This window comes from Fundulus heteroclitus, chromosome 9 (assembly GCF_011125445.2).
Source record: "Fundulus heteroclitus isolate FHET01 chromosome 9, MU-UCD_Fhet_4.1, whole genome shotgun sequence".
Lineage (NCBI taxonomy): Eukaryota > Metazoa > Chordata > Actinopteri > Cyprinodontiformes > Fundulidae > Fundulus > Fundulus heteroclitus.
Window position 1 is genome coordinate 21,107,892 of NC_046369.1, and position 15,516 is coordinate 21,123,407.

The following is a 15,516-nucleotide window of genomic DNA, read 5'->3' on the forward strand; positions in this document are numbered from 1 at the left end:
CACTGAGCTATATAATACACTGGAGTGCTGATTTTGCCGAAAAACTGAAGTCACTGGCCGCCATCTTGCTACTCCCTACTCTCACAGAATCCCATAGGATTTGCTTGCAACAACAAGAAGTTTTCTGGCTGAGTGAAAACGTTTCACAGGTAATTCTACAGTCAGTGGATGTACTAACACTATCAACTACTAGGGAATTAGGTGCTGAAATATTTTACATGTTATTCATATTAAATATATATATATGTATATATAAGTATGTGTATATGTATATATGTATATATATGTATACACATATGTAAATATATGTTTTTGTATATTGTTATTTATATATTTATAAATGTTAAACATATATATTTAAATGAATAAAATGCAAAATATTTCAGCACATGACTTTCTCAGTACTTGATATTTTTAGAACATAACATTAAACTATATGGCATTTGACATTTTAAAAGTTTTAAGCCCCCCTGAACATGAGAAAATCCTCGTTATTCGATGCTGTAGCGCACATATTCCCTAGTTACTGGGGGGAAATAGGGAGTACCAATATGGCGGCTGGTGGCTTCAAAGCGACTCGTTCAAACAGACGGTGATTAGCACTCCAGTGTATATTATAGCTCAGTGACTTCTCAACTCCGCTTCTTTAAGGTACTAGTGATAATGAAAATAGCGTCCCCTTCATTTCCGGAGTGCAATAATCCCATTTCCATATAAGGTATGGGACTGACAGTGGTCCGTCCCCGCCCCTTTCCGCAAGGCTGCAGCGAGGTCCTTCTCATTGTACGCTGCCGGCCGCTGGGCCGACGTGCCTACAGGGCGGCCATCTTGGGTCAGACCACAGATCAGACATCTGCTGTCAAAATGAATAGGAGGCAGCTCAGATCTCATTTTAATCATATGTTCACAATGCTCGTGACCTTTCAGATAGATTACACATATTTATTCAGAACCAAAACTATTTAAATTGAAGTCAAACTGGATGAAAAATGTACATGCACTTACATATTTTGCAGTTATATATTAATCTAATATACACACAATTTATACACACATAAATCTCTCTCTCTTTCTTCCAATATATATATATATACACAGTATGTACATACTGTATGTGTGTATATATATATATATATATATATATATATATATATATATATATATATATATATATATATATATATATATATATATATATATATACAGTATGTATAGGCTATATACACAGACACCGATCTACAGACAACAGCACTGATCTACATAGGAGCAAAACTATATACAGACAAGTGAGAGCAGAGGTGCTCATAACAGCATTTAAAAATTATATATTACAAACCTCAATCTGGGGGAAAAAAATCAACAAAAAACCTAACGCATCTAAGAATCAAATACATTACAAAATCATAGCAAAAACTGTATAATATCCCCCCCACCACAAATCATGTCCATCCAGTAATTTAGGACCATTTTGTTTGTTTTTGGTGTTTAATGTACTTTTCTCTGCTTCCATCCCTGCTACCCATTAGCACATATTGTGTTTATGCCGGAAAAACTGTGACTGTAAAGCATGGGGATTATCTATCATAAAATCTTACTTATGGAAGGTAATTCCCCAGGATCTGGTTCCTAGTGTTCTTTTATTTGCGCACCCATAAGCGGAGTAAAAGTCGGGCTTCCTGGGACGTAGCTCTGGAAGTTTGCTTACTTTCAATACAAAATCGAAATTATATATTAAGTTAGACAATAATTTAATTCAATCAATTGGTCCCATGTAGCCCCTAAAGGGGTGACGTTTTCAGTCAGTTGATTTATCTGGAAATCGGGTGAGAATTCACCGGATTCAGAGTGTCTGAAAACATAAAGTACATTTTTCTGACTTGTATTCTCTCTGAGCGCAGCTAGGTCTGACCTAAGATGGCCGCTCTGTCGGCACGCCTCTCACCCGAGGACGCGGCGTCTACGTATTCATGTCTGTGCTAGAGAGCTACTGTGTTATGTTACACTGAGTAAAGTGGCCACAGCGCTGCCTGTTTAGTAGACGCTTTTATCTTGAGAGCGGGATAGGTTGCTTAAGCTGCTGTTAGTCGAGGTGCATGCGTCTCCCCCCCAACGCTGGGTCCGGTGTCGGCCAAGTGCCATGTACTGAGCGGGTATGGCAGGCCGTTTTAACATTTATTAGCTTGACTGAATATGTATTTCAGACATCTCAAATACATTCATTCCTAGTCAACATTTACATTTCAGACATCTACAATAACATTTGTCCTATCTAAAATGAACATTTCAGATATCTTGAATATAATTCATACTAGTACAAATTATGTCACTTTCCCCATTCATGTGTATAGGGCTTTTATTTACAGACATCTACAATAACATTTTTCCAATCTAAAATAAACATTCCGGATGTCTAAAACTGAATTCCGACTAGGATGAAATCTAATAATAGTGGGATTTTACTTTCGGATATCTAAAATAACTTTCTTCCTATCTAAAATAAACTTTCTGGATGTCTGAAAACTAATCTTGGATCTCCATAATCCATTTTTTACCTGTCATAGTTTTTATTTCAGATATCAAAAATCAATGATAAAAAGTTTTGAAACCAATATGTAAGACATCCAACTTCGTAAATTCCGCTTTTTGTCCGTCAATTTGCAACCAGTAATGGCGTTGGTAGTAATTGACAGAATTGCTAGAAAAGGGCATGAAACTGAGCGAGCCCTTAGCCAGGGAATGTGTAGCAACAGAGAGCGACGTTCAATAGAAAGTTGTGTAAGAAACCTTCACAGAATTGAATTTATTGTCCACAGAAACCTACAATGAACACTAAAGCAGTTTGACTGAGGTTGGAGCGCTAGCAATAGCTAATTTCCATGGAACCGACAGAATTTCTTTTTATTTTTTATTAATTGATTTCTATTTTATTTTTTTTTGCTGTTAAAGATTGGGTTGTCTTCTGTATAAAATGTAATACTTAACATTTGTTTTCCTAGGGCGGAGTGGCAGACTATCTGTTGTTACCAGAGAGCACATAGACGTCCTTGTGAAGCAAGGACATACAATCAAAAAAAAGGCAAAAATGATCAGATGTTCTTCGTCGTTTTTGAACAACAAATCAAAGCTGGTGGACCTACGCATAAGAGGAAGACTGTCTGCCTTAGATGACAATCAGCTGCAAGAGCGTGTGAGCACATTGCAGGACCAGTATCCAAACTCTGGGAATAAGGTTTGTCTTTTCTATAGAAAATTGATATTTAAGTTGGATCTGCTTGTGAGAGTATTTTTTAATGATTAATGCTTTCATGTTTGTATTTTTTAGATGATGAGGGTGCTGCTTCGTGCTCAAGATGTGATTGTGGGGAAGGACAAACCTGACATCTGCTGCAAGAAGGTGGAGTCGGACTGTTGCAAGGTGGGCTTACCATGTGCCGTACCCTGACAGTTTGTGGCATATTGATTTTTTATATATATATATATATAGAGAGAGAGAGAGAGAGTGAGACAGGCTGCTTGATTTGCTGTACTGAATCATGGAGAGTGAGCAGAGTTATGCTGGTAGTTACGCCACGTTTCGGTCTTTTGAGTTGGAGGATTTTTCACTCCTCATCCCCGGCGGTGTAGGAAGGTTTTTGTGGAGCCAAGCAGACCAGACTCTGATCAATTTGACCTCCTGGCTCAAGGCCCTGACTCAGTGAAGCCACAACCGGGTGCTGCAGAGTCAAATGGTGGACAGAATTGGTCCTGTTATATATTATCATATATCAGAATCAACATATATTTTCTGCTTTGTAACCCAGGCGGGACCACCGGCAGCTTTGTGCATCATGATTCATTTGTAATGTGGACACGTCAGCCCCAGATCACCCTCTCTGTATCGTCTCAAACAGCAGGCAGATACCGCAGATCGCCCATGTCCAATGTCCAACCTAGAACCAACATCAGAGTCTCACAGCAGCCCCTTCCCGGCTGCCTCAAGACACTAACTGCAGAACAATTGATTGCTTTCACATACACTCATCAACAACACATAAAAAGTTGGTAGATTTGTTTTTTTGAAGAGAAAAAAAGGTCGCTAGAGGGTTTGAAAAGTGCAATAGTGCTCCCTATGAGGCACAAGAAGATGTTCTATTTTTTTTTTTTTTTTTTTTAAGACTGAGCTGGCTTTTATAGTCCTGAGCAGCCAGGGGACCAATATCACACGCTCAGAATAGCGTGGCACGTGCAGGAACCAATGTTAATTTAAAATTCAATGCAAGAAGTCTGACCCTGGGAAGGCGCCATACTGAAAATAATGACCAGGATATGTAGATAGTACTATAAAACAACCATGTTAACAGTTTATTGACAACAAACAGCTGATTTGGGGGAAGAGTTACCCTTTAACAGAATTTAGCAACCTAGAAACCAGGCTTTTCCATATTTGTTAAGCCTCCTATCTGGGATACCCTCCAGGTTGATATCAGTAGCTCTTTAAGTTCTATTGTTGAGTTATTGTGCTCTGGATTGCTTTTTACAGAAAATTATCAACTGAAACAATATAGTGACCTTGAGTGTTTTTCCAGCAATGAATATATAACTTTGTCTTTTTGAAGATTGATAATGTTGATTTTTAGCACTAGGTGATAATGTGTTTCAAATATTTGCTGATATACTAATTCAATTATTAATTCACATTTTGATTTGTGAGTCAATGACATAATTTCAGCAAAAAATGTTGAAACCATTGATTTATTTCTAATACGGGTTTTCTTATCATTATTGTATATTGTCTCCAGGTAAGTGGTTGTATCCTTATATTAAGTACTAATTTTATTTTGTGTTGTTTCAACTTTCTAGATGGGGCTTTGTGATACATGGTGCCATCGAAGGACACTCGTGTCGGATTACCTCAGCTGCAGTATAAACAATAGGGCAACAACAGTACTCTGTCAGTTTTTGAAAGCAACATCTTACTATGGACTACCATCAAGAGTCAGATCAGACCATGGGGATGAAAACATGCTGCTTGCTTTATGCATGCATCTAGTTCAAGGGCTGGAACACAGAGGCTTCATAACAGTACAATCAGTTCATAATCAGCGCATAGAACGCCTTTGGCAGGATGTATTTTTCTCTGGAGGATGCAGAGAATCTTAACCCAGATAATGATATCCACAGACTTTCTTTACATATTGTATATCCACCTGAGATTCAAAGGAGGCTGGAACAGTTCAGACAGGCTTGGTACCACCATGGTTTGCCCACAGAAAGTAATCACACAGCAGCTTGTCTGTAATTCTGATGCAGAATACATTTATTGACAATTATTGACATTTAATCATTCTTTTGCACATTGCCATTATCACATCATTTTAGATCTGTAAATATTTATATATATATAGTTACATATGTATATATTTATATTTCTTTAGTGGGGAATGTTGTATTTATATAATTATGTTTTTATATCTGCAGCGTGTAACGAAAATAATTTCCCTCTGGGATTATTAAAGTATTTCTGATTCTGAAATAACTCTGTTGGGTGCGATTCGATGAAACCTTGCAGTCAGGCCGCTGTGAGGAACTTGTACACTTTGGTTCAGGAAAAGGAAGAAGCATGAAAATTGTCACTGTATCCCTAACCTAACCTTCGGATGTTTGCGTTTCTATCACAGCCTACCACGTTTTAATTGTGCACTGAGCGAAAGATTCTGTTTAGCAAATTTAGATGCCCAAGTAAGTCAAGACGACAGAGGCTCACAAAGGACTGTACACATTATGCACAAACGCATCAGACAGACTAGGTAATATAAAACAGCTTCTTTATTGACTCTAATCGGAAATTCTATAGTTTACATATCTTATACTGTGTTATATGGGAAGTAGTAGGTTCAGTGTAATCAAACAGACTCAGTTTTAACCTCTCCCTTCCAGCTGCTGTCATACAGGAGTTGTCTGAACCAACATGATCTCACATACAGAACCTTCTGAAAGTATTTAGCCCCCTTGAACTTTTCAACCTTTGGCCAAATTTCAGGCTTCAAACATAAAGATATAAAACTGCATGTTTCAACAAGTGGGACACAATCATGAAGTGGGACGAAATTTATTCATTCCCATCTTTTAAAAAACATTTTTATTTTGGCCCTCTCCTTGTGTTAAACTTTTCCCTCCTATTGGCAAAAATATCTATTTTTTATTTTTTTTTCTTTGTCATTAGTGGCCATGATAAATTCAGTTTAATATTTATGTATCAAACTTTAATTTTGAGTATTTTCTTTATTGCCATAAAGACAAACCTAGAAGAGAACATATGATAGTCTTGGATAACAATTTGTCAACTTCCTGAAAGTTGTTAAAATCTAAAACCATTTCAGAAGTTTAATGACAGAACCTGAATCATCTGGCACAGTCTTCTGATATTTTATCCTCAGGACCAGCTAAAGGCTTTTAGTAAAAAACATATGAACAGTATTTTTTAAACACTGGTGCACTTTTCAGACTTGTAAAACCACGTTTTACCTTAAAATTAAGTAAAACATTAACAACAGCTGGACAAACATGCAAACCCGTCATCACCTTACAGCGTAACCTTTCATAGTCACATTCGTGATCATTTAAGAAACTCCAAAGGTCGGAGCTTGCAAAATTCCCTCCATCATGTATATTCTAACAGCCTTGTAGGAGGAGTGCAGCGACAGATACAACAGGACAACAACACTAGTATTGGCTTCTGGGTAAATTGTCTTGGTGTCATGCAGAAACTGGATTTCAGGCTGGCAGGAAAAGCCAAGTGGAGGGATGGCAGAGGCTCCAGAGGTGAACATCAAGAAAGAGGGTGGACCATCCTACTCTTCTATAAGACAGAACAATAGAAGAATACGACTGTTAGACATGGAAAAAATACCCCTGATGTATTGTACAAAGTAATTTTAAATTTATGGACATTGACTAAAATGCAAAAACAGACCTTCAATGTCAATCAGCCAGTCACTCCAAAAGCAGACCAATTGGTTCTCCAGAACGCGCTGATTGCTGCCCTGAGCAGAATAGGTCACTGTGGCTCATGTCCCTGGCAGTGAGGGCTTTCTACTCACACACGGACATGTCAGGAACAACGGCTGGGTTTTTCTGCAGCTCTTTCAGTAGCCCCAGAATCTTGAAGCCCTCTGCAAACCTAAGAGGCAAGGCAAGTTTATTTCTAAAGCACATCTAATGTACAAGAAAATTTCTACAAAAACCTTAAAGCAAACTACAGAGGACATTAAAAAAGTACATATGAAAAAACAAACATGATTAACAAACAATTTATTGAAGGAACAATAAGCATTATTTTGATACAAGGTTGTGCTTTAGCACTGTCTGTAGACCAAAACAATCATGGGTGCTTTCAAAGGCTGCCTGCACCGCGGCATTTCTCAGCGTATTATTAGCCTGGTGGGCCACCAGGCTAATAATAACTATAGACCTAAGAACAGGTGGGTCTTTGATCTGGATTTACATAAAAATGTTTTAGCTGAGTCTGGGAGTTTGTTCCAGACATGTGGAGCATAGAAGCTAAATGCAGCTTCTTTAGGTCTGCTTCTGACTATGGGAACCGGTCCAGATTGCATCCAGATGACCTGAGTGGTCTTAGAGATTCATATTGGATCAGAAGGCCACTGATGGATCCTGGTCCTAAAACAATCAGAGCTTTATAGACCAGCAGCATAACTAAAAAGTCTGTCTTCTGACAGTGAGGGAGCCAATGGAAAGACCTCAGAACCAGACTGATGTGGTCCAAGGGATTGTTTTTAGCTAGGGCTGAATGAGCTGCAGTTGTCTATTACAGGGGTTGGACAATGAAACTGAAACACCTCTCATTTTAGTGTGGGATGGCTCATGGCTAAATTGGACCAGCCTGGTGGCCAATCTTCATTAATTGCACATTGAACCAATAAGAGCAGAGTGTGAAGGTCCAATTAGCAGGGTAAGAGAGCAGTTTTGCTCAAAATATTGCAATGCACACAACATTATGGGTGACATACCAGAGTTCAAAAGAGGACAAATTGGATGCATATGGTCCTCCATTCTGGAGGACCATATGCATCCAATGGTTCAAACATTGTTTCCTGAAGGAGGTGCCGTGTATCAGGATGACAATGCACCAATACACACAGCAAGACTGGTGAAAGATTGGTTTGATGAACATCTCCCATGGCCTGCACAGTCACCAGATCTAAATATTATTCAGCCACTTTGGGGTGTTTTGGAGGAGCGAGTCAGGAAACATTTTCCTCCACCAGCATCACGTCGTGACCTGGGGTCCGTTCTTCATACGTCGCTAACTCAGTTAGCTGGATTTGATTGTTGACGATTTGGCATGATCTTGGATCGTTTGGTTCTTCGAAACTCATCCTGGACTTGCTGTCATAGCAACATGTGCGCAAACTTAAACATGCTCGCGAGCAGGCTTATTTCATGTAAACAGGATTAGATTGCAGCTTTATATATGGAGACAAATTTCTGCCAAAACGTTGCACACAAAAAAAAGTTTTGCACACAAATAAAACTTGTTTTGCACACAAAAAGATATGTTTCACACAAAAAAAAATGTTTTGCAAACTGTTCGCCAACCTTGCACTCAAAATATCATTTATAAGTTTTCCTCGAGCACAAAACGGTCTCTGCTCGCACAAAACAGCCTCTGCTCGAGTACGAAACAATCCCACTACCGCTGCGGTAAATTTGTGCCAAAAGTCACGTGATGCATTGAGTTGTTGTTGTTGTTCAGACTTCCCGACAGCAGGGGGCGCACCCGAAAGAAACTGAAACGCGCCGGTTTGGCTAAAGAAGAAAAACGTGACATCACAGCTAACAGCATTAGCACCCCACAGGTAACTTTCAAAGCTTTTCCGGTGAAAAAGTAACAGCTCACTGATAGATCATGTAAGATTTCAGTTAAAGGCACTGTTTAGTTTTATCTCTGATCTAAAAATGCTGTGTAACGGACTTTTCAAAAATAACGTATTTAAACCATGATTTAACTCTCCTTTCAGAATTCAACGTGTTTGGAGAGACGTGTGGTGCGCAGGAACAAACATATACAACAATGTGCTGCACTCAGGAGAGGACAACAGTTTGCTTGAGCTGTCAAACATGTTGGTATAAAGTATTGAAGATGATTACAAACTTTGAAATGGTTTGCAAATTGACAGCTTATACCCATACCTTGATTAGCTGCTCCCGGAGTTTGTGATCAAGCAGAACTTCTGGTCTGAAAGGGGCCTTTGGAAGCCGGCAAATTGCTGAAACAGCCTTTCTGAGAAAAAATGGTGGGCAACTCCTCCATGGACCACACAGACTGTAATAATTTTTGCTACAAAGTAGTACAACTTTGCTTCCAATGCTGCAGAAGAAACATAAAAGGATGGTTAGTTAAATGACTACCCAAGACTAAAAATTCCTCTGCTTAAAATAGACTGAATTCACTAGAATGAGGAAGGCATCATTAAAAACAAACCCTGACATACAAAATACCCTAGCACTAATATGTGACGTTTATTTGATGGCCGGCTGGAGAAATACTCATGTCCACTCCACTGATCAGCTAAGACAAAATGGCTTTTAGGGTATCTCTGAGAGATGGGAAGAGGAGAAAGATTAACTGTAATGTAACAATTTTATAATCTCATTTTAAAAGTTTTGGTTTCTTGTGACCAGAAGTTCAATTCAATTTATTTAAATGTTATTTATATAGTGCCAATTCACAACACAACCTTGTATAGGCATATTGAAATTTTAGATATCTGAAATTCCAATTTAATTCGTCATATAATCAGTAGTGGATATATGTAATGTCATTTCAACTAGTAGAAATATATTTTTGATGTCAAGAATTATATATCTGGATATCTAGAATGTTTTATTTATTTTTTATATCTGAAATGATAATTATTACTAGTATTGACTGGATTATGGAGATCTGAAATTAGATTTCATCCTAGTCGGAATTCAGTTTTAGACATCCGGAATGTTTATTTTAGATTGGAAGAATGTTATTTTAGATGTCTGTAAATAAAAGCCCTATACACATGAATGGGGAAAGTGACATAATTTGTACTAGTATGAATTATATTCAAGATATCTGAAATGTTCATTTTAGATAGGACAAATGTTATTGTAGATGTCTGAAATGTAAATGTTGACTAGGAATGAATGTATTTGAGATGTCTGAAATACATATTCAGTCAAGCTAATAAATGTTAAAACGGCCTGCCATACCCGCTCAGTACATGGCACTTGGCCGACACCGGACCCAGCGTTGGGGGGGGGAGACGCATGCACCTCGACTAACAGCAGCTTAAGCAACCTATCCCGCTCTCAAGATAAAAGCGTCTACTAAACAGGCAGCGCTGTGGCCACTTTACTCAGTGTAACATAACACAGTAGCTCTCTAGCCGCGTCCTCGGGTGAGAGGCGTGCCGACAGAGCGGCCATCTTAGGTCAGACCTAGCTGCGCTAAGAGAGAATACAAATCAGAAAAATGTACTTTATGTTTTCAGACACTCTGAATCCGGTGAATTCTCACCCGATTTCCAGATAAATCAACTGACTGAAAACGTCACCCCTTTAGGGGCTACATGGGACCAATTGATTGAATTAAATTATTGTCTAACTTAATATATAATTTCGATTTTGTATTGAAAGTAAGCAAACTTCCAGAGCTACGTCCCAGGAAGCCCGACTTTTACTCCGCTTATGGGTGCGCAAATAAAAGAACACTAGGAACCAGATCCTGGGGAATTACCTTCCATAAGTAAGATTTTATGATAGATAATCCCCATGCTTTACAGTCACAGTTTTTCCGGCATAAACACAATATGTGCTAATGGGTAGCAGGGATGGAAGCAGAGAAAAGTACATTAAACACCAAAAACAAACAAAATGGTCCTAAATTACTGGATAGACATGATTTGGTAAGGTCTATTCAGGGGTTCTGGAAAGGAGGGTCCGTCGGATAGTCGAATCTCGGATTCAGGAAGAGCAGTGTGGTTTTCGTCCTGGCCGTGGAACACTGGACCAGCTCTACACCCTCAGCAGGATTCTTGAGGGGGCATGGGAGTTTGCCCAACCAGTCTACATGTGCTTTGTGGATCTGGAGAAGGCATTCGACCGTGTCCCCCGGGGGATCCTGTGGGGGGTACTCCGGGAGTATGGAGTACCGGACCCTTTAATAAGGGCTGTCAGATCTCTGTACGACCGGTGTCAGAGTCTGGTCCGCATTGCCGGCAGTAAGTCGGACTCGTTTCCGGTGAGAGTTGGACTCCGCCAAGGCTGCCCTTTGTCACCGATTCTGTTCATAACTTTTATGGACAGAATTTCTAGGCGCAGCCAAGGTGTTGAGGGGATCCGCTTTGGTGGCCTTAGGATTGCGTCTCTGCTATTCGCGGATGACGTGGTCCTATTGGCTTCATCAGGGCGTGATCTACAGCACTCACTGGAGCGGTTCGCAGCCGAGTGCGAAGCGGCCGGGATGAAAATCAGTGCCTCCAAATCCGAGACCATGGTCTTGAACCGGAAAAGGGTAGAGTGCCTTCTCCGGGTTGGGGAGGATGTCCTGCCCCTAGTGGAGGAGTTCAAGTATCTTGGGGTCTTGTTCACGAATGAGGGGAAGATGGAGCGGGAGATCGACAGGCGGATTGGTGCAGCGTCTGCTGTGAAGCGGGCGCTGTACCAATCCGTTGTGGTGAAGAGAGAGCTGAGCCAAAAGGCGAAGCTCTCGATTTACCGGTCGATCTACGTTCCTACCCTCATCTATGGTCACGAGCTTTGGGTCGTGACCGAAAGAACGAGATCCCGGATACAAGCGGCTGAAATGAGTTTTCTCCGTAGTGTGTCTGGGCTCTCCCTTAGAGATAGGGTGAGGAGCTCAGTCATCCGGGGAGGACTCAGAGTAGAGCCGCTGCTCCTCCACGTCGAGAGGAGCCAGTTGAGGTGGCTCGGGCATCTGGTCAGGATGCCTCCTGGACGCCTCCCTGGAGAGGTGTTCCGGGCACGTCCCACCGGGAGGAGACCCAGGGGAAGACCCAGGACACGCTGGAGGGACTATGTCTCCCGGCTGGCCTGGGAACGCCTTGGGATTCCTCCTGAGGAGCTGGCCCAAGTGGCTGGGGAGAGGGACGTCTGGGCCTCCCTACTGAAGCTGCTACCCCCGCGACCCGACCCCGGATAAGCGGAAGACAACGGACGGACGGACGGACATGATTTGTGGTGGGGGGGATATTATACAGTTTTTGCTATGATTTTGTAATGTATTTGATTCTTAGATGCGTTAGGTTTTTTGTTGATTTTTTTCCCCCCAGATTGAGGTTTGTAATATATAATTTTTAAATGCTGTTATGAGCACCTCTGCTCTCAATTGTCTGTATATAGTTTTGCTCCTATGTAGATCAGTGCTGTTGTCTGTAGATCGGTGTCTGTGTCTATAGCCTATACATACTGTATATATATATATATATATATATATATATATATATATATATACACACACATACAGTATGTACATACTGTGTATATATATATATATTGGAAGAAAGAGAGAGAGATTTATGTGTGTATAAATTGTGTGTATATTAGATTAATATATAACTGCAAAATATGTAAGTGCATGTACATTTTTCATCCAGTTTGACTTCAATTTAAATAGTTTTGGTTCTGAATAAATATATGTAATCTATCTGAAAGGTCACGAGCATTGTGAACATATGATTAAAATGAGATCTGAGCTGCCTCCTATTCATTTTGACAGCAGATGTCTGATCTGTGGTCTGACCCAAGATGGCCGCCCTGTAGGCACGTCGGCCCAGCGGCCGGCAGCGTACAATGGGGCGTCTACGTATATGATGTCTATGCTCTCTAGCACATAGCAAGCTGCTGCGTGGGGGTCATTGGTTCGCCCACTTTGCTTGCCTGTCTGAAAATATTTAGATATCTAACCTCACACCATTACAAACATTCCTCAACGTGAACTAAGTTAGTAAGCGTACAATTTATTGTAAACATCAACAGAATAGGCTAATAACATGACACCAATTATTTTCAACCTGTTTTATCTACTTACCGACAACTTCACCGCTGCTCCCTCGCTTGCTGGTAAAAAGCTTTCTGGCAAGTGCCGAACAAACAAGACTTCTTTGTCAGAAAGACGTCGTTGGTGTAGACACTTGTCAATCAAACATGTCTGACCAATAGAGAAGCACCCGCCCACCGCGGTACGTTTGTGTCAAAATGATTCAATCGAAAAAATTTGAACTTCAAAACTTTTTGAGCTTCAAAAAAAAGTGATTCAAACGAAAAAATCTGAACTTCAAAACTTTTTTCACTTCAAAAAAAAAAAAGATCTAATTAAAAAAAATTGAACTTTAAAACGTTTTTCTCTTAAAAAAAAAGTTATTTAATCAAAACAATTTGAACTTCAAATTTTTTATCTCTTCAAATAAAAAAAATAAAAACAACGAAAAAACACATTCTCTTCAATACTTTTTTTTTTTGCTGGGTACATTTTTTTTTGCATTTAAACATTTTTTTTTTAATTGAAAATATTTTTTTTGATTGAAACAACTTTTTTGGAATTCAATGATTAAGACACAAATGTCCTACCCATGTATACCCCAAACGCAAAAAAAGATTACTTCAATCAAAGAAAACATTTCCAATTAAAAAAAAAGTGTTCAAATGCAATTTTTGGAGTCTCAAATATTTTATTTGCATTCAAAACTATTTTCTATGATTGAAAACGTTTATCTTTTCATTGAAGTGACTTTTTTTATTGATTCCCTTGTTTGTTTGTTTGAAGCAACTTATTTTTTGATTGAATGATAAAGACACAAATGTCCTACCCATTATATGGTCCAGTCAAAATACAATGCTACTTCAATTAAAAACGTTGCTTCAAACAAAACAAAAAACGGACTTCTATCAAAGAAAACATTTTCAATCAAAGAAAATCAGTGTTCAAATGTATTTTTTTGAGTCTCAAATATATTTTTGGATTCAAATACTTTTTTTCTTTGATTGAAAAGTTTTTTTTTAATTCAAGTGAAGTTTTTTTTAATTGAAAATATATTTTTTGATTGAAGCAACCTTTTTTTTGATTGAATAATAAAGACACAAATCTGCCTTCATACCACCGCGGTACGTTTGTGTCAAAATGATTCAATCGAAAAAATTTGAACTTCAAAACTTTTTGAGCTTCAAAAAAAAAAGTGATTCAAACGAAAAAATCTGAACTTCAAAACTTTTTTCACTTCAAAAAAAGATTGATCTAATAAAAAAAATTGAACTTTAAAACGTTTTTCTCTTAAAAAAAAGTTATTTAATCAAAACAATTTGAACTTCAAATTTTTTTCTCTTCAAATAAAAAAAATAAAAACAACGAAAAAACACATTCTCTTCAGTACTTTTTTTTTTGCTGGGTACATTTTTTTTTGCATTTAAACATTTTTTTTTTAATTGAAAATATTTTTTTTTGATTGAAACAACTTTTTTGGAATTGAATGATTAAGACACAAATGTCCTACCCATGTATACCCCAAACGCAAAAAAAGATTACTTCAATCAAAGAAAACATTTCCAATTAAAAAAAAGTGTTCAAATGCAATTTTTGGAGTCTGAAATATTTTATTTGCATTCAAAACTATTTTCTATGATTGAAAACGTTTATCCTTTCATTGAAGTGACTTTTTTTTATTGATTCCCTTGTTTGTTTGTTTGAAGCAACTTATTTTTTGATTGAATGATAAAGACACAAATGTCCTACCCATTATATGGTCCAGTCAAAAAACGATGCTACTTCAATTAAAAACGTTGCTTCAAACAAAAAAAACGGACTTCTATCAAAGAAAACATTTTCAATCAAAGAAAATCAGTGTTCAAATGTATTTTTTTGAGTCTCAAATATATTTTTGGATTCAAATACTTTTTTTCTTTGATTGAAAAGTTTTTTTTTAATTGAAGTGAAGTTTTTTTTAATTGAAAATATATTTTTTGATTGAAGCAACCTTTTTTTTGATTGAATAATAAAGACACAAATCTGCGTTCATAACCTCCCAGAAGCTGGAAAGAAAAGAAACAAAACATTTTGTCTCTTTTTTACACCTCACATAGTAACTCTAATATTTTAGTCTAAATACTTTAGCCTAAATATTTTAGGCTAAAATATGACACTTTTTATTTGTTTTTCTTCAATCCCTCAGTTATGTTTAGTAATTTCTGCCAAAGGCTGCAGCATTTTGATTTAATTCCTCTGAATGCAGTATTTGCAAGCCATACTCTGATTGGATGGGGAAAAAAACTGTTTGTGATTGGCTTTAACAGCCGAGCGAGTGCACAGCTGGTGTTGAGCGTGGAATGAACAGGTGCGCGCGAGCACCTACGAACTCACCGTGAGGACAGTGGGTTGAGATCAGTTTTTCACACCGTGCCAGACCGGTTTTGAGCGTTGAGAGTTGTCTCACTGCGCGCTTGGATTGGTTCCTTCGCGCTCAAACAGAA

General features: G+C 38.4%; 1 long non-coding RNA gene across 2 annotated transcripts; it reads right to left on the reverse strand.

The window, feature by feature from the left end:
* Positions 1-6,227: 6,227 nt before the first annotated feature.
* On the reverse strand, positions 6,228-13,101 carry LOC118564161. 2 transcript variants are annotated; one of them, XR_004931685.1, is made up of 4 exons: positions 13,085-13,101; positions 9,193-9,370; positions 6,953-7,159; positions 6,228-6,838 (listed from the first exon to the last, which is right to left on the reverse strand). It is a non-coding gene; the product is annotated as an uncharacterized LOC118564161 (long non-coding RNA). The 2 variants fall into 2 exon arrangements; XR_004931684.1 differs by lacking the exon at positions 13,085-13,101 and having other exon boundaries at positions 9,193-10,383.
* Between the last annotated feature and the right edge of the window lie 2,415 nt (positions 13,102-15,516).